This window comes from Vulpes vulpes, chromosome 14, assembly GCF_048418805.1.
Source record: "Vulpes vulpes isolate BD-2025 chromosome 14, VulVul3, whole genome shotgun sequence".
In the NCBI taxonomy this organism is placed as follows: Eukaryota; Metazoa; Chordata; class Mammalia; order Carnivora; family Canidae; genus Vulpes; species Vulpes vulpes.
This window is the reverse complement of record NC_132793.1, coordinates 129019252-129038215: the sequence shown is the minus strand read 5'-3', so window position 1 is coordinate 129038215 and position 18964 is coordinate 129019252. Positions and strand designations below refer to the sequence as shown.

Below are 18964 nucleotides of genomic sequence, written 5' to 3'. Positions count from 1 at the left end.
AGTTATAACATGATCATTATACCTCGATATCTGTATATGAAATGGTCACTGTAGTGCTACGAATTTTTGGTTATGTATTTACTAATATAAAAATATATTGTTTTTTTGTTGAGTACTATCAAACTAGGATATAAGTGAACAATAATTTTAGTAAGTGGTAGGCAAGTGGTAGCACTTTTTTTTCCCCGGAAATAATGTTGAATATATTTGCTATACGGACAGCTTTAAGTAAAAACTTAAAATAAATTTTCTTTTAAACTACAAAAAACATACTGGCCTTATAAAGTCCGTAAAAATAAATACAAAATGGCTGCATAATGACTCAGGTAATATATTTTTTTTTCCAAAAAGCAAAAGAAAAGAAAAAAACAGAAAAGAAAAAAAAAACAACCTAAAGTTTCAATGTAAATTATTATTTTCAGCAGTATCTGGATACTGCGGTTTTAAGATTGGTTCTGAAAGCTGAAAACCACAAATATTTTTAAAATGTACCTCCTTGTCAAAGACACCAAAATTAAAAATAATATTAATATGACAATTGATTGCCTAAATCACATACTAAAATAATTTTTTTAAAGTTTCTTTTTTTTTTAAATTTTTATTTATTTATGGTAGTCACAGAGAGAGAGAGAGAGAGAGAGAGAGAGAGAGAGAGGCAGAGACACAGGCGGAGGGAGAAGCAGGCTCCATGCACCGGGAGCCCGATGTGGGATTCGATCCCGGGTCTCCAGGACCGCGCCCTGGGCCAAAGGCAAGTGCCAAACCGCTGCGCCACCCAGGGATCCCACATACTAAAATCATAATCATAATCCAATATGATAGTAACTCAACTTGGAATCAATCATTTGATCATTTCACATTTTGTGTCTCTAAAAATAACCATACAACTTTGAATATGAAACAAAAACACTGCATTACTGAAATGAATTTAGTTATCATATAAGAGTATTTAAAACTGGTTTCTTTCCCCCTCCATTTTAATGTTTACAACTTAATCATTAAGGGTTCTATAAACTCTTTACTATATATTCCAGTTAAATTTTCCTGATGTTTCTTTGACTACTTTCCTCTTTAATACATTAACTCACTGACAAAAGAAATTTCTTATCTAGAAAAATAATAAAAACATGATGAGAGCACTTATGACTGAGCTATGAAGATAATTTTCTTGATTCAATTCAGCAAGTAATTTTTGATTGTTCTATATATTCAAAATAAGGGAAGAGTAACGGCACAGCTATTGGTTTTCTTTAAAAAAAAAGATTTTATTTATTTATTCATGAGAGACAAAGAGAGAGAGGCAGAGACACAGGCAGAGGGAGAAGCAGGCTCCATGCTGGGAGCCTGATGTGGGACTCGATCCCGGGTCTCCAGGATCATGCCCTGGGCTGAAGGCAGGTGCTTAATAGCTGAGCCACCCAGGGATCCCAACAGCTCTTGCTTTTCAATATATATTCAACATATATAATTCAGTATGAAGGGAAAATAGGTGTATTAATTCTACATTTGATTTATTTAAAAATATTTTTATTTCCTTTTTGCAAAAGGATATTTTTTTCTTTTCTTGCAAAAAGAAAAGGAAAGAAAGAATAAAAAAAGGAAAGAAAAAGGAAAGAGGAGGAAGGGGAGGGAGGGAGGAAGAGGGAAAGGAAGGAGGGAAGAAAGGAAGGAAGGAAGGAAGGGAGGAGGAAGGAAGGAAGGAAAGAAAGAAAGAAGGAAGGATGGAAGGAAGAAGGAAGGAAGGAAAACTAGCTAAGAAGCTGGATTCCTGCTTACATCAACAAAATTTGGCCTAAAGATTATCATATATTGCTAACTTAAATCATCCAAAATGTGTGCAAATTATTTTAATTGCTGATTGATAAGGATTCTTTCAGGTGAGGCCCAAGTGGAACCAAGCCATGAAACAAGAAAAAAACAGCTCAACTCAACACTAGAATTAGATGAGAAGTTTCCCCCTTCCCATGTCAGATTATGCTTGAGTTATGGAGCATGAGACAAGAATGGTAAGCCATAGGTTGGAGGGTAAGTAGGAACAAAGTCATGAAGTAATAGAACTCTAATATTACGTGCCAAGCTGTGTCTGCCCAAAATTCATATGGTGAAGTCCTAACCTCTGGTACCTCAAAATGTGACTGTGTTTGAAGACAGGCCTTTTTAAAGAGCTAATTAAGGTAAAATAAAGTCACGTGGGTGGGCCCTAGTCCAATATGACTGATGTTCTTATAAGAAGGGGAGAATAAGACAAGATGAAGTTCCTAAGCACAGAGCAAGAAGGTGGCAGATGCAAAAAAAAAAAATTAAAAAATAATAAAAAAAAGAAGGTGGCAGTTGCAAGCCAAGAAGAAAGTTCTCCCAAGAAACCAAACATGCTGACACCTTGATCTCCAATTTCTCAGTCTCCAGAACTGTAAGAAAATAAATGTCAATGGTTAAGTCCTCTACTCTGTAGCATTTTTTAAGGCAGGCCTAGAAAACAAATGTATCTAGTAACAGAGATTGGTCTTTACCCTATGAGAATGGAAATCATGGGCAGTTGAATAGGGAAGTAACCCAATTAATGATGAAATAAATTTTTAAGACTGTTGATTTTTCATATTTTGAGCTTTGTCCTTAAATCCACTGAACACAGACTTTACTATCGCTTATGATATTCCACTATACTTTTGAACAGATTTGATTCCAATGTGTATATATATATATATATATATATATATATATATGAAATCTTATGAACGTCCCTGAAATTTTGTGGTTCTACTGTCTTCTCAGGAGCTACAAAGAAGAGTGCTACTGTATCTTATATATTAAAACTCTTGTGATATTTAAAGAGAAGCTGTCCAATTCTCATTGAAATATCTCCTTCAATATACTTGCCATATAAAAGTAACCTATTGTCATGTGATTTTGAACTATTCACCATTATTGTGAGCCTACCCTGGCCTGAAATTATTTTCAGCCCACATCTTATAAAATGCAGCACTATGTGTAAACATAATACTCCACGTGGCAAAAGCTAAATAAATCTTTTTGGTTGTGAGGTGCACTATGCTGATCACATTATCTCCTTTCATTTAATGAGTTGTCTTTTTTTTTTGTTTGTTTCGTTTAAGAATTTTTCTTTGAGAAACTGAGACAAAAACGATAAGTAATTGTCAAACAGCAAAAAATGTTGTGGAGCCAAAATCTAAACTATGTCTGTCTGATTCTCATCTCAATATTAATAGGTACATTATAAGGTTTCTAAATGTTATCTGTTCAGTACAAACTTATGGGAAAAATGGAAAAATAAAAGTGATGCTCTTTAATTTTCTTTGTCCTCTAAACTATTTCCATTGACACAAACTTACTTAAGATGCTTTGAAACCTTTTGATCTTATGAACACAATTGTTTTTAATGTATAGTTTTCCTATCCCTCATTTCATAAATTATTTCCTTTACCTGAGTTCAAATTTTCCTTTTTATTTCCTTACTCAATTTGGTCTGTAATTTCAAATGTAAATATAAGTTTATAGAAATCTTGATTCTCCAATTCAAATTCTATTTTATCCTTTTCAACTTTGTTCGCTGCAATTTTAATAACAGTTCTTTCTTTTAATTTAAAACTTTTATGGACATAGGGACTAAAAGAGAAAGTCAAGGTCATGTCCTTATAGTTGAATGGAGACTCTTAGTTGTCTGTTCATGCACTTGTGAATTTTTCTAAATATATATTATTGATGCTGTGTTTAGCTCCTTAGAGGAACTTACTTAATGTTTTCCAAATATCTTGTTAAAAAACAAATTTTATGGGGGCAACTGGGTGGCTTAGTTTGTTGGGTGCACAACCAGGCCTTCCATCAGGTTCTGGGCTCATTAGGGAGTCTGCTTGAAAATTCTCTCCCTCTATCCCTCCTCTAACCCACTGTCTCTCAAATAAATAAATAAATCTCTAAAAGAAATTATGTGCCATTGTAACTCTTAATGAAAAGAAGTTGATAAGACTTATAAAAGAAAGTGGAGACTACTAGAGAGCATTTTTCTTTCTTTTTTTTTTTTTTCTTTTTTTAGAGAGCATTTTTCTTAAGCTTTGTTTTGTTTTTAAGGAGAAAGTAGGCAATCATATTTTTAAATTGACTATAAATAAGATACAGGTGTCTTTCATGCCATATATTTTCATTCTAGTTGCTTGATGATGTTACTAAATGATGATGATAATAATAATGAACTATTTTATATATTTCTAAAGCCTGTTATGAATATTAAATGGACATGACCTTTCCAAGCATCATGAACATTTAGTCCTTAGCCCATCTGACCAATGTTGTTATTACCAAAGCTTCCTTTATTTTCCCACTGTTCTTTTAGCTCCTTGGTGTTTTTAGTCTCTCTGGGTGTTTTCATTTACTGCCAAGTTTTCAAAAACAATCTATATGCTTATAACTCCCAAATCAATAGCAACAGCAGGCACCTACAATCACTTCAAATACATTTGTAATGTGGAAGTTTCCCTTTTCACCACTTCCATCCCAAGTCAGTGACTCCAATAATCATTAAATTATTCAAGCTAGAAAACCGAGACTCTTTAATAGACTCCTTCGTCTTCTTCACCCTCAAATCCAATTTAATCACTGTGCCCTAAATATATTAACTCCTAAAATATTTTTCCGATGACTCCCCCTTTTCTCAGATCTTTATCATATCTACTTTGGCAACCGCAACAGGAATATAAGCAGCCTGTCTGTCTCCAGGTACTATTTCAGTCTTCTTCACAGAATTTTTCAGAGTCATCTTTCTGAAATATAAGTGTGATTATGCTCTACAGTATTTTAAAACCTGCCAATGGTTTCCCATCAACCACAGGGCTATGTCAAACTGTCAACATGGCATAAGTTTCCTTGATACTCTAGTCTCAGTTTTGACTTACACACGGCTGCTCATATGTTAAAAATACCAGTCTATAAGAGTTTCAAAAGAAAATATCCTTTTCAAGAATATGAAGTTTTATACTTCAAAAATACCTCAAAATGTGTCACTATGGAAAAATCTATTATTTATTGGACTTTTGAAGTCTTTTAATAGTTAATATCTTTTAAACACTTTATTTATCACAAAGTATTCTTAACTTAGACTATCCAAAGATCTTACCTGATTATTTAATCTCTAAATTACAACTAAATTTCTCTCACCATTCTCTGACTTAAACATTTTCTATTCTCATTTCTACAGTGTTTGATGTTCTTACTCTGATTCATGCTTTTTCTTGCCATCATGTTTTTGATAAGACTGCCCTTTCTTTGTGTAATGACCCTTATTCCCACCATCATTTCAACCTGGACCTATCCCATCCTGTTGTCCAACATGTGCTCATCATTGATAACTCCATGCTGATGCTTTTATCATAAAGCAAGTTTTTCTTAACAAAGATATTTTCCTCCATACTTAGATAGCACTCTCCCATGCATACAATATACTATGCATGTTGCTATAATAGCCTACAATATTGTAATACAATTATATACTTAGGTATAGCCCTCTACATTAAATGATAAACACCTTGAGGACAGCATTTATTTCTCCCATGTTACAGTCAACATGTCTCATACTGTTTTCCAAATAGTCAATGCTCAAAAATTATTTGAAGAATTAATTAACATGCATTGTACTTATAAATGGCATATGTTACAGCCTTAGCTTTAAATGTTTATGTATTTTCTCTTTATAATCCCAAGAAATGCCAAAGAAAGATTTTGAAGAAAAATAGAAAAAAAAAAATAGAAACTCACTGGTTTGCAAAATTTGTGGTATATTTTCTTACTGTTTTAGAAGCCCTGGTATTTGTCTATCTGCAGGCTACTGATGCATTAACTATTCTTTTGATAGTTGGATTTTAGTTGCTTGGATTCTATCAACCTAATACAAGATTTAGAATTGGAGTAAAGGATAAGTTACGGTAAAGCCACAGGCCATACTACATGTTCAAATGGTGCCTAAAGTAATCAGTCAAAATCCACAAAGTGATTGTGGTCTCTTAGCTACAAATGTTGACATGCAGCATAATTATTGTAGTAGTAACACAGAACATATGAACGATCTCGCTTGAGATAAGATCATAGCCACTTTATTTTAATTCATTTTTAACTGTAATATTTACATAGATTTATTGTCAGCAATTCTGGTATATTTCTCAGTTTATTCTTTCAAATTGCCAAAGCATTTCAGAAGCTTTCCAATGCATTCATGTATTCAACAGGTATCTGTTTAGTGCCTACTATATTAGGTAATGTGCAGGTATTTGGGATGCATTAGGGAGTAACACAAAGTCCTGCCCAACTAACATTTGGCCAACAGGCACATGTAAAGATATTTGACATCACCTGTCATCAGGGAAATACAAATCAAAATCACAGAGATATCACTTCACACCTGTTAGAATGGCTGTCATGTAGAAGATGAGAGATAAAAGCTGTTGAGGTTGTGGTGAAAAGGAAACTCTTACATACCATTGGTGTAAATGTGAACTGGTCCCACCACTATGGAAAACAATTTGGAGTTTTGTCAAAATTCTTTTAAAAATATATTTACCAAATGATCCAGTAATTCTCCTTTTGGGTTTATACCCAAAGGACATGAAAACAGGATTTTGAGAAGATTTATGCACTCCCATGTGTTTTTTTTTTTTTATTTTTCACAATAACCGAGATAGAGAGATAACCTTAATGCCTACTAATAGATGAATGGAATATTATTCAGCTATGAAACAGGACGATATCCTGCTTTTTGTGACAATATGGATGAACCTTGAGCACATTATGCTAAGTGAGATAAGTCACACATAGAAAGACAAATACTGCATGATATCACTTATATATGCAACCTAAAAAAGTCAAATTGCAAAAACTAGATTGTAAAATGGTGTTTGTCAGGGGATGAGGTTGAGGGGATAAGACATGTTGTTTAATGGTACAAACTTGCAATGAGTAGTAAATAAGCCATAGATATTTAATACACAATATAATGAATATAGACAGTATTGTACTATAATTATGTAATGTGATAAACATCGCTACAATGGGAATCATATTACAATATTTAAATATATCAAAGTAACATATACAAGTTAAATTTGCACAGTGTTATATTTAATTTATCTTAAATAAAGTTGACATAATGAAAAAGTACATTAAATATGGTAGGTTAGATGGTATTAAGTGGTACATAAAAAAATAAAAGTACAACAGGGTTAAGACAATTAGAATTGTGTACACATGAGAAGATGCTGCAGGTAACACATCACCAGATTAAATAAAGTGATCAGAGTAGAAACTAAAGAGAAAATGTCATCACCTCCCAAACCTGAAGAAGATGACAAATTTAGCAAGAAGCTCTTGGCATAGAGCAGTCCAGAGATTGGAAAGAGCTTGAACAAATGCCCTGAGATAGGAATATCCCTGACCTCTGGGATAGTGTCTCTAAGCATAATGAGTAAGAGAGAGTGCTCAGCATTGCAGTCGGAGAAGTCAGTGAGGTCCTGTCAGGTAGAGATGCATACACCTCTGTAAGGAGTTTGACTATTACTCTGACTTAAGTAGGGAATCATGGAACATTTTTGAACAGACATTTAATATACCTTAACTTTTGAAAGATCAGTGGCTGTTCCTTGAGACTAGGCTGTCCTTGTATTCAGAGATCATTCAGACAAGAGATGCCAATGCATTGGCCCAGAGTAGGAACAACGTGGGTGGTTATAAAGTGGCCTGATACTAGATATACTCTGAGGATGGACAATAGGATTTTCTGATAGATTAGATGGTGAGCTTGAAAGAAAAAGATTCAAAATTGACTCCTGGGAATTTTACATAAGCAAAATCTAAGCAACTGGAGAGATGAGATGGCAACAGCTGAGATCAGGAAGGCAGTGAGTAAAATATGTGCAGAAGGAAGGTCAAGGATTCAATTTAGGATATATTGAGCAAGATATTTATTAGACATTCTTCAGATAGCTTGAGGAATGAATTGAGAGTTTAGGAGAGAATGTCTGGGTCAGAGTTCATCAAAGGGCATTGCAGCTCCCTAACAAAAGATAGAGAATAAGATTTGGAGCAGTCTATTAGTGCTATCACTTTCACCATTGCGACAGCATCCCTCTTGAATGCTGGTCTTATAAATCTAAGTACATTATATAAATCTCCTGTGCTGTCTTCGCAAATATAGGTTTCTTCAGGAGGATCAGCCTTTCTCCAAACACAAAAGGTGATGCTGGAAAGCCGGTGCTTAGGAGACTTATATTTCCATAACTAAGAAACTGTCACTCAGCTGATTTCTGTCAAAAATAAAGAAAATTTGCTCCAAGGAGATTTAGTGCTTCTCTCTCTGGAAATAATAAATAGCAGTATAATGTCAGACAGTCTTCCCATGTCTGGTATCTGGAACCAATATCAATCTCGTAAGGGTAAGCCACATACCCTTGCACATATATATTAACATGCAAATATAGACATTTGTGTGGTACGATGGATACGCATATTTACATATGAGTATATATGTATACACACATACATTTTTTTATTTGGATGTACACAAATCTTCATATTCAATAGTTGAAATGTATGTTTTAGGGTATGCCAATGAAATCAGCTAGCATGAGTACTACAACTATTGTCCTATTTTCTAGGTAGGTTTGACAATTCTAGATTATTTCCTCATTCCCCTACAGTTTTGCAAGCATTTGCAATTTTATGAATACAATGTTACTATATCAAAGGAAAATGAAAAGCGGTGATCTTATTACAGAAATAGAAAATAAGCTAAATGTGACTATGTATCCTGGGATGTTCAGCTGTTCAGGAGGCATTACATGTGATAAATAATAGCCTTCTGCTTAAATATTCCCATATATTCTCGAAAATCGTATTGAACTAAGAAATAGTTTTCAATTTTTTAAATATAAAGTTACTACTATTTCAAAGCACAGTTTCTTTAGAACTACTTGACTTTATGATGCATCTCTGATATCTACGCTTAGATGAAACAAGTTGATTGCAATTAGGCAAAGATTTATTTCATTTTTGCTGTAAATTTAAAATTATTTGCATTCACAGTAAAAAGTAAAAACATGCTCATAATGCTGTATAGAATTATGTAAAAATATAGCTAATCTCTAGTCAAGAAAAACCAACAGGTTAGCAAAAGCTTAGCAAACAGGTCATTTAAACAATGAACATAGTAAAGAATTATTGGCTATTATTGGCCTTTCAATAGAGGAAGTTATTTTACAGATGTTTTTGATTGAAGCAAAATTTAGAGAGAATTGTACAGATACAATTCAAATATTTTTGACAAATGTGCATACCTATCTGACCAATATCCCCATCAAGACAAGTATGTTTCCATTAACCCAAAGAGGTCACTGTGCTAGGCCCATGATGGTTAATCACTTTTTACATGTGTATCTCTATAGATTAGTTTCGCTTATTTTGAGTTCATATGAAAGAAATGACACTGTATGTACTATTTGGTGTTTGGATTCTCCAATTAACATAATATTTTTGAGAATAGTTTTTAAGAATTGCTATATGATGAATCACGGATTTATTTTTTATTGTTAATTAGTGTCCCGTTGTGTGAATATACTACAGTTTGTTTATCACTTGTCCTAAAGATGGGCATTTGAGTTATTTCTGGGTTTTGGCAGTTTCAGTAGAGCTGCTATGAATATACATAAGCAGTCTGTTTTGGACTTAAATTATGACATCTGTTCGGTAAGTACAGTGGAGTGGAGTGGAGTGGAGTTACTGGGACATAGATTAAGTGTATTTTAACTTTGTAAGAAAATTCCAAGGAGTTTTCCAGAATTTTGTATGAATTCATATTCTTTTCAGAATTATATGAACATGTCATTTGTTCCTCATCTTTCTTAATATTTGATTATTTCACTCTTTAAAATTGTCTTGCATCTTGAATCTTTAAAATTCTAGAGGGTGTAGAACGGTATCTCATTATAGTTTTAATTTTTATTTCCCTGGTGAATAAAGGTATTTACTATTTATTTTCTTACTTGACATTCATGTCTCTCTTGATAAACTTTGTGCTCAAGTTTATGTGTTTTGTGCATTTTTTATAATTAAATGTATCTTTTTATTTTTCAACTGTAAGATTTCCTTGTATTTTCCCAACAGAAATCACCACACACGTGTATCATAATACTCTCTTCCATATGTAACTTTCTTTTCATTTTCTTACAGTGATTTTTAATGAGCTGAAGTTTTCCATTTTGATGAAGTCTGATTTTTTAAGATTAATTCTTTTTGAATTCTCTGTAAGTCATCTTTTCCTATCATAAGGCAGAATAAATATTCTCCTGTTATTCTTTTATTTCTAGATGCTTTACAGAATTTTTTAATCTTTAGATCTGTGAAAAATCTCAAATTGATTTTCATGTATTTTGCTACATAAGGGTTGGAAATTTTTTCCCATATAATTATCCACTCGTTCCGGTATAACTTGTCGAAAAAAAACCCTTTTATTTCTCTCATTCCATTTCCTTCGTACTTATATACATGTGTGAATCTATTTCTGGACACTCTATTCTCTTTCAGTGAACTATTTGTCTGTGATTATGCCAATGACATATTATCTTGAATACTGTAATTTTATAGCATATTGTGAAATCAGCTAGTGTGAATACTCCAACTATTGTCTTTATTTTTTAGGTAATTTTGGCAAATTCTAGATTATTGCCTCATTTCCCTACAATTTTGTAATCAGCTTGGCAATTTCTATGAAAACAGCTATTGAGAGTTTAAATAGGGTTATGTGTGTGTGTGTTCTTATTTGTATATGTATATATTTGCATATATGTATACATAGTTATATTTAACTATAACCATGTACAAATATTTAAATATAAATCTCTTTATATATAAAACATATTCCACGTATATACTTATATGACACAAATACATCTTTAAAATCTTTACATGAAACATATATTTTTCTTAGATATATTTAGGAAATAATATAATATTATCAGTAAAATTTTTAAAAAAGAAAGGAACATACTTGGAAGGGGAGACACAATGATTACGAAGGTGGTTTTCCCCGGGTGAGGCTTTTCCATTGCACTCCAGGTGTGCTGCCCCTGTGATTTCCCCAAATGTAGGAAAACTGACAGCACAATTTGTTGTAGTAGGGGACTGTGTTTGTGCTCCCACCTGAACATTAAATGGTTAGAAAAAAGAGAGAGAGAGAAAGAAAAGAAAGGAAAGATGTTCATCAAGGATGATACAAATTTTAATAAAAGGTGGGCCATTTAAATTCCTTTATTTATTGATAGAAGAATGAAGCAGAATAGGTTAATTACTTTATCTTCCTTCTTCAGCTTCTCAAAATAACTTAAGGATACAGCAAGGAGGTACTTTCCCAGGGTCACAGACAGATGTGGCTAATGGAGGAATATTTTCTGAGCCCCATCTGGTGTCCTTTCAATCAGCTAAACATCTGATCTCAAGATAAATCTGGAGTATCATAACTTCAAAATTGATATTCCACATTGAGAAAAGAAATAACATTCTAAAATATTCCACTCCCATCAAAAGATATGTTCTACTTCCAAGCCTTTGTTTGTTGTTCTTTCTAGCCAGAATGCATTTTCCATTATCCACATGTCTAAAACTTTACCATCCTTCAAGGTCAAGTTCTCCATTCCTAAGAAATTTTGTTATTTGGTGACTGTTTTTGACAGCTTTATTAGGCAATGATTTGTATGAATTTTTCATTTTTACCAACAAGAGTCCCATGCACAGTAGTAAATGGAAGAGCACGGTCTTAAAGAATTGCAACTCTCACTTTATCACCAGCAAAATTCCATAGACAGGTACTCAGAAAATAAATACCGACTGGATAATAGTGGCCATGTAACAATAGGTAACATTTATCCTGCCTTACTATATGCACAATTTTTTCCAGATTACTCTTTCAATTATATGACTCAGGTAATTTTATTATGTACATTTTATCAATGAGAACAATGAGAAGTTAAAGAACTTGCCCATGTTCACAACTCTAATAGTAGTGGAATTGGGAACCAGGATAGACAATTGGACCTCCATAGGTTCTAGTAATTAGGGCCTTGATATTTTGAGGGGGAAGAGGCATTATTTACCCACCTCTCTTAAACACTGAAGAAAATATCCTGGAAAAGACCTGACAAGTCTGGTCTCCAACAACTTCTCTGATCTAATGTAATACCATTCCAGTTTTCCCACTGTCTTCTAAGAGCACTGACCTCCACAGTTGTCCCATTTTGCATTTGCCAACAAATGCTATATTTTGAGGACTTTACATATGGTGTTACCTCTGAGCTGAATGTGCTCCTAGATAACCACTGGTCTCACACCTCACTTTCCTTACAGCTCATCCACAATGCTCTATTACTACAGATTTCTCAACCAAACACCATCCCTCCCATCCCCCTTATTTTCCTGACCTGCCTTCTTTCCTTTATAGCAGATCACCCCCCAACATACATTTATTCCTGTCTCTCTCCAGTAGACACTAAGTTTCTTGAGGGCAGAGACAGTATTTGTATTCCCACTGTGTCTCTGGTGCCTAGAAGAGAGCTCACCTGTTGAGAGAATAAATTCAAGTCCATAGCTCCTGGAAATGCAATTTAGATTCCTCTTTCAACAAGAAAAATATGAGCATTATGAGTAAATGTAACTAAAATGACAGATAAGTAATTTACTTCGTGTCACAGGGAAGTCCAAAATACAACAAAATGGATAATTCACTCTGCTCATTCACAAATTATATCACATGTATAACTTATAATTTATCTCTAGAAAGAGTTGAAAAAAATAAAGAAAAAAATGTGTTTATGCCATTAATTTCCCAAAACATTAACTCATGAAACAGAATCCTAGAAGCATATTTTATTGCCATACCTATCTTATGCCAATAGGACTATATATGAGATGATAAATTCTGGTTTCTTATTAAATGCAAACTTTAAAGAGAAAAAGAACTTTAGGAGTAAGTGGCATAGTATTTGTTTTCACATTAACTCAATTTTGATTAAAGTTCTGTCATTTGTTTGCTGTTTGACCTGTTTTGAAATTGCTTTTGGGAAAAAAAATCTCTATATTGTTGGCCCATTTCCTTATCTAAAAATGATAATAAAACACTGACTTTATTGGTTATGTTAAGCAAGTCAAACCTCATATGTGCAATTGATTTGTAAAGTGTAAATCCCAAGTTTATATTTTTTACTAAAGAAATGATAACACATCTGCTCTTCAAATTTTTCATGGGTTTATTAAACTTACTTATTTTAAAAGTAATCTTGTTCAAAGAGTAATTTCATAAACTTGCAGATGTATTAGTGGAGAGAGAGAGATACTGCACTACAGAAAGAGTGTGTTTGGAAAATTGGATTAAGCCAGAAGTAATCAATATCATTTTGTTATCTAGATATTTTGAATACTGATATATTGCTTTATGTTATCCTTTAATCTTAAAAATTCACTAAGTTTATAGACCAAATTAAAATTTACAAAAACTGCTTTATTTTCTCAAAGACACAAGAATGATTATAGGTTATTCCTATAAATTTGAGCAAATCAGGTTATTCAGACCCACAATTTCTATTTCTACCCTAAGTAACAGTTGGATTTCCTGGTGAAGAGATGCAGGTGGTCTAAATCTTTCTATGTAACAAGACACTTATCAATTCTTTTTTTTTTCCTTTCACAACACCCAAATACATTTTACCAATGTTAAGTTAATTATGGCCTGGCTATAATTTCGCTAATGCCCATTTTTTACTTATATAGACACATGGTTCTGGATGATTACACTTTCCATATTCTTTGTGCAGAAAGAGCCCATGGAAATTCCTTTTATAAATAATTATGTCTCTGTTGTATGAAACAGATATCGTCCTCCTCTCTCTCATTTAGTTTCCCGCACTTCACACTTCTGTAAAATCTATGTGTGTGTTTGTGAGCAATTATTAACTTTAATTAAGTGAAAATAAACTATTAATAGTTTTTTTTTTCTTTTTCTTTTTTAATTTTTATTTATTTATGATAGTCAGAGAGAGAGACAGAGAGGCAGAGACACAGGCAGAGGGAGAAGCAGGCTCCATGCACCGGGAGCCTGATGTGGGACTCGGTCCGGGGTCTCCAGGATCGCGCCCTGGGCCAAAGGCAGGGGCCAAACCGCTGCGCCACCCAGGGATCCCAAGTTTTTCAATAACTGAATCTAAGATTTAGTGTTACTGAGGAGTCAGATGACATGTGAGATCAAGGCAACTGCACTGGATATTAATTATAGAAAAACCTATATCCCAAACTTAAAAAAAAAAGATGGGTAAAGCATCATTGAGGAAGAGTATTTATTAAAACTAAGTATTGATAATTTTATTTATTTTTATTTTTATTTTTTTTTATGATAGTCACAGAGAGAGAGAGAGAAAGGCAGAGACATAGGCAGAGGGAGAAGCAGGCTCCATGCACCGGGAGCCTGACGTGGGATTCGATCCCGGATTTCCGGATCGCGCCCTGGGCCAAAGGCAGGCGCTAAACCGCTGTGCCACCCAGGGATCCCAGTATTGATAATTTTAATGTTATTCACAACTAATGCATGGACAGTCCTTCTGAAGCCCAGAATCTGTAAATAAAGCATAGGTTGGAACTGTAAGAGTTTTTTTTAGCTATTAAACCTACCTTTAAAGAGATGCTTTATGATAGCTTCATAGAGACTTTCAAACATAAGAAGAAAAATGTGTTACAATTACTACCATTAAGGAAGCAATTTCATTTGTTACTACTATTCTTCATGACTATGATTTTTATTATAATTATTATTTCTTATATAAAAGCAGAGAATATAGGAAACGTTAAGTAGCTCTAAAGGAATTTGGTGGGACATTATAAATTATCAATTATTTGTCCTTTAGTACATAATTTGTGATTTATAGGAAGTTATACAATTTCAGATTTTAATTGTTAAGAAATGTTGGGGAAAAATAACAATATACTTTGAAATTTCTTTACCATAACTAGCAAGTTTTTTTTTTTAATTGAGGACCATCTATTTTTTAAAAAAATATTTATTTATTTATTTATTCATGAGAGACACAGAGAGAAAGACAGAGACATAGGCAGAGGAAGAAGCAGACTCCATGCAGGGAGCCCAATGCTGGACTTGATCCCAGGACCCCAGGATCAGGACCTGAGCCAAAGGCAGAAGCTTAACCACTGAGCCACCCAGGTGTCTGAATTGACAACTATTTTTACTTCAAGTCTACTAATAGACCCCTTGTTTAAAACAAGTATTTTTGGCCATTGCCCATAGTCCATCGAACATTTGTAAAGAACTACTTAATAAATATGTACAGTACATTTTCTGTTTCATTTCTCCATTATATCACTTGAAAGGTACAGGGGCCCCAAATTGTCTTTCTAAATAAGTGTCTAGACTAATGTTTGTGGAAATGCTATTTTTTTCCATTTTAAGTGTGGCAGAATTTTTTTTAATTTAAATTAGTTTTCTGAGGACAGTTCTCCATGTGAACTAACAACTATAGCACCCTGACAGAGACTACAAATATTTACTTAGTAGATCTACTGCATGCACTTGTAATGAATTATCCAGGTTTTTATTTTTTTTTACTCAGAAATTTTACATATTATATTATTTATATATCACATTAATCAAAATAATAATTTGAAAATAATACAACTATGTAGTAGTCCACATTTTCACAGAATTCCAAAGAGTTAATATAAGAAGAAATTCATCTACATCAAGAGAAAATAGAAGATTCAGTGGTCTATTTAAGCCAGGACAATCTCATATCCTCTGTATTTTTCACAATGTCTTATAACATAGAGAATTATGATATGTGTTAATTAAATAATATGCATGAAACCTTGAACTACATAGATCCCAAATTAAGTTGTTTTAATGTCTGTTCTTATCCCAATAGAATTTTGTCTGTAAACTGTATGTAGAATTACTTGAGTATATTCTTTAAAAATGCTACTCATGAGGGCACCTGACTGGCTCGGTCAGTAGAGCATGCAACTCTTGATCTTAGGGTCCTGAGATACAGCCCCACGTTGGGTATGGAGCCTACTTAAAAAAAAAATATTATAGCAAAAAATAAATGCTACCTACAAAATGGCTTTCTTGGACTATATTACAATTAGTTTTTGAACTTCAATAGCTACATGCAGGGAAAATGTATTCATTCTTATACATAGTGACCTAAATATATAAATCAGCTGTAATGCAATATCTGGTTTGTGTTACACATTTGATTATTCCCCACTTCACACCACGACCACCCTAACATAGAAAATGCAAAGAGATTTTCTTTTTGTTTTTTCAAGTAATATGTTAGGCTAGGAAATTCCAGATTTTGAGGGAAAATTGTAGTAAATACTATTAGAAACTGGCTTCCTAATCCTCCTGATTCCAATTTTCTGCAATACAAGCTGTTAGGAGGAATACTCAGGGGTTAAAAACAGGGTGCCAGGAGGCGAGCTAGCAATTTGCTTCTACTATCTCTTTCTATGCCAAAGAGAGCTGTGTTGTCCAAGAACAGAAACACACACACACACACACACACACACACACACACACACACTTACATTCTGAGGGCCTTTTGAACTCCTCCTTCTAGAAACATTTATGCAAAATTCAAGGGCTCTGTGTGTAAATTGGATGATTGGGCTTAGATTCTCTGACCTAGTGAGATTCAGCAGCAAGACTTTTCATCACGCATCAGAAACCCTTCCCTTCACTCTTCAAACTTACTATTGTGAATTGAATCTTCGATATCATGCTCCAACCCCAATCCTAACTTCCAGATTCAGGAACTTCCAGCTTCATGAAGCAAAATGGTGTCCGACCAATGCATGGTCATTTAATTACTTCTCTTGCTCGTGTTTGATTGCTCTTGCTAAATACTCATCCTAGAGGAGCCAGTGTCTCTCCACCATACCACCTCCTTAAGATTGGCCATATGGACATATCACAGGAACAGAATACAACTTAAGTAGAATTATTACAGATACTAATTTCAAAAAGGGTAATCAAATTTCCCATATGATGTGGTTTCTAAAAACAAACCAAAAAATGTGCTATTATAAGGTATGTCAAGTAACCCATAAAGACCCTCTTCTAACACATTTAGGGTAAGAGTAGGTTTAGAGAATAAGCTTCTGAAGATATCAACAGGTACATTTTTCTACCTCCATATTCAGGTGAGCTCTTTAGTCGCACTTTGTCAAATTTGAAGAGAAGATAAAGTTTTTTTTTTTTTTAACTGAAATCAGCCAAGAAAAAAAATGCTTGAGATATTTCTAATTCTTTGTAGAATTACTATTATTAGCAAAGTATTCTTTTAGATATGATTCTATCAAACATTTAGAGATATAATAAACCAGGTCTATTTTAATCTGTAAGGAATTTTAAGATCCAGAACTTTCTTGAGAGCTTTCATTTTGAAAGGAATAGAAGTAAAGGAAATATGTTGTATATTGCTTTATCATGATAAAATTCATCATTCTCTAGATTATATATTCATCTTAATCTTTTCTTTTAAAACAATTGTGATACTGTAGGTAAAATAATATAAGGTTGAACAAAATCATATCATTTCAAAAAATAACTCCAGGATTGATTGATCATCTGTAAGTAGGGTGGCCAGAGTAACCATATGGCCTAGTTTACCTGGGAGAGTTCTAGTGTCTATGGTTCTAGCTTAGTTATTAATAATACCCTTTTTCACTCTCAAAAATGTCATAGTTTGGATGATAAATTATATAGCCACTCTGCCTATTACTCATGAAAGCAAGTGCTCTGCTTCTATATTCCTTAATTTTCATTTTGACTTTTTTCAGGAATGAATTATCTTTTTTTACTTCCATTAGACAACTATTTTTTCCCCAGAAATATAAAAAGATACTTATTTAAGTATTTAAATATTTCTGTTGAAACAAATTTATATTATTCGCTCCTTGATTTACTAGCATAGTTCTATCATTATATTCTGGTTTAATAAAACAAACAAATACTGAGCTGAAGTTTACAATAAAATATTTAATTATATCAGCTTTATTTAATATAAAAATTATATAAAATTATATAAAAGATAAAATGCATTCATAGTTTAAATTATGTATATATATTTATGTTTATATGTATCTGTGTTTGTGTGTGTGTGTATATATATATATATATAGAGAGAGAGAGAGAGAGAGAGAGAGAGAGACAAGCAGAGACAGAGAGACAAATACAGAGATGGAGACAAAGAAGCAGAGAGAGACCAAAAAAACAGGATACGAATATACATACATATATTCTGGAAGGGGTGGAAAAATATTGGTCCACATCTAAAAACATTTTTATTTCTGTTAATATTAAGAAGGCTTTTTGGAATAAACAACTTCAAAGCACAGCTTGAAATGGACCAATTGTAAAGAGCAGAGTGGCAAACTTATGTTACCACGTACAACTGTGAATAGGCTTCCAGACAGCTAAAATGTGTCATTTAGAAGGAATGTGTCTCATTTATCCATTGTTTAGAGTGATTGAAATACATTGCTTTCACCCAGCTCCTTGGCAAGTGTTTCAATTAAGTGGGCACAAAATTTATCCTAGTGCAGTGTTCTATTATTCTGCTCTGTAGTATATAATTGTATGGGACTTTGGACTTATAGAGGCCTTCCGTTGTTGGAAAAATAAAATAACACATCTCTTTTAAAGTAATAACTGCAACTTTTCTCAGTGGAAATTCTTGTTTGGTAAAAAGCCACTGACGCCGGAACCACAGGGCATTTATTTTCATCAATGTATTAGAAAATAATGGGAAATGTATGTAGCTTGCAAAACTTGTAACCTGCAAATTATTAATCTGTGTAAGCAAGGAGCAGAATCACATGGAAGATGGTACCATTGTGATATATTTGTCAT

The 18964-nt window shown here is 33.2% G+C and overlaps 1 non-coding gene across 1 annotated transcript; it reads left to right on the top strand.

Annotated features, from left to right (window-relative positions):
* Positions 1 to 11033: 11033 nt before the first annotated feature.
* LOC112923575 (U1 spliceosomal RNA) lies at positions 11034 to 11196 on the top strand. Its single transcript, XR_003235713.1, has one exon. It is a non-coding gene; the product is annotated as a U1 spliceosomal RNA (small nuclear RNA).
* The last annotated feature ends 7768 nt before the right edge of the window (positions 11197 to 18964 follow it).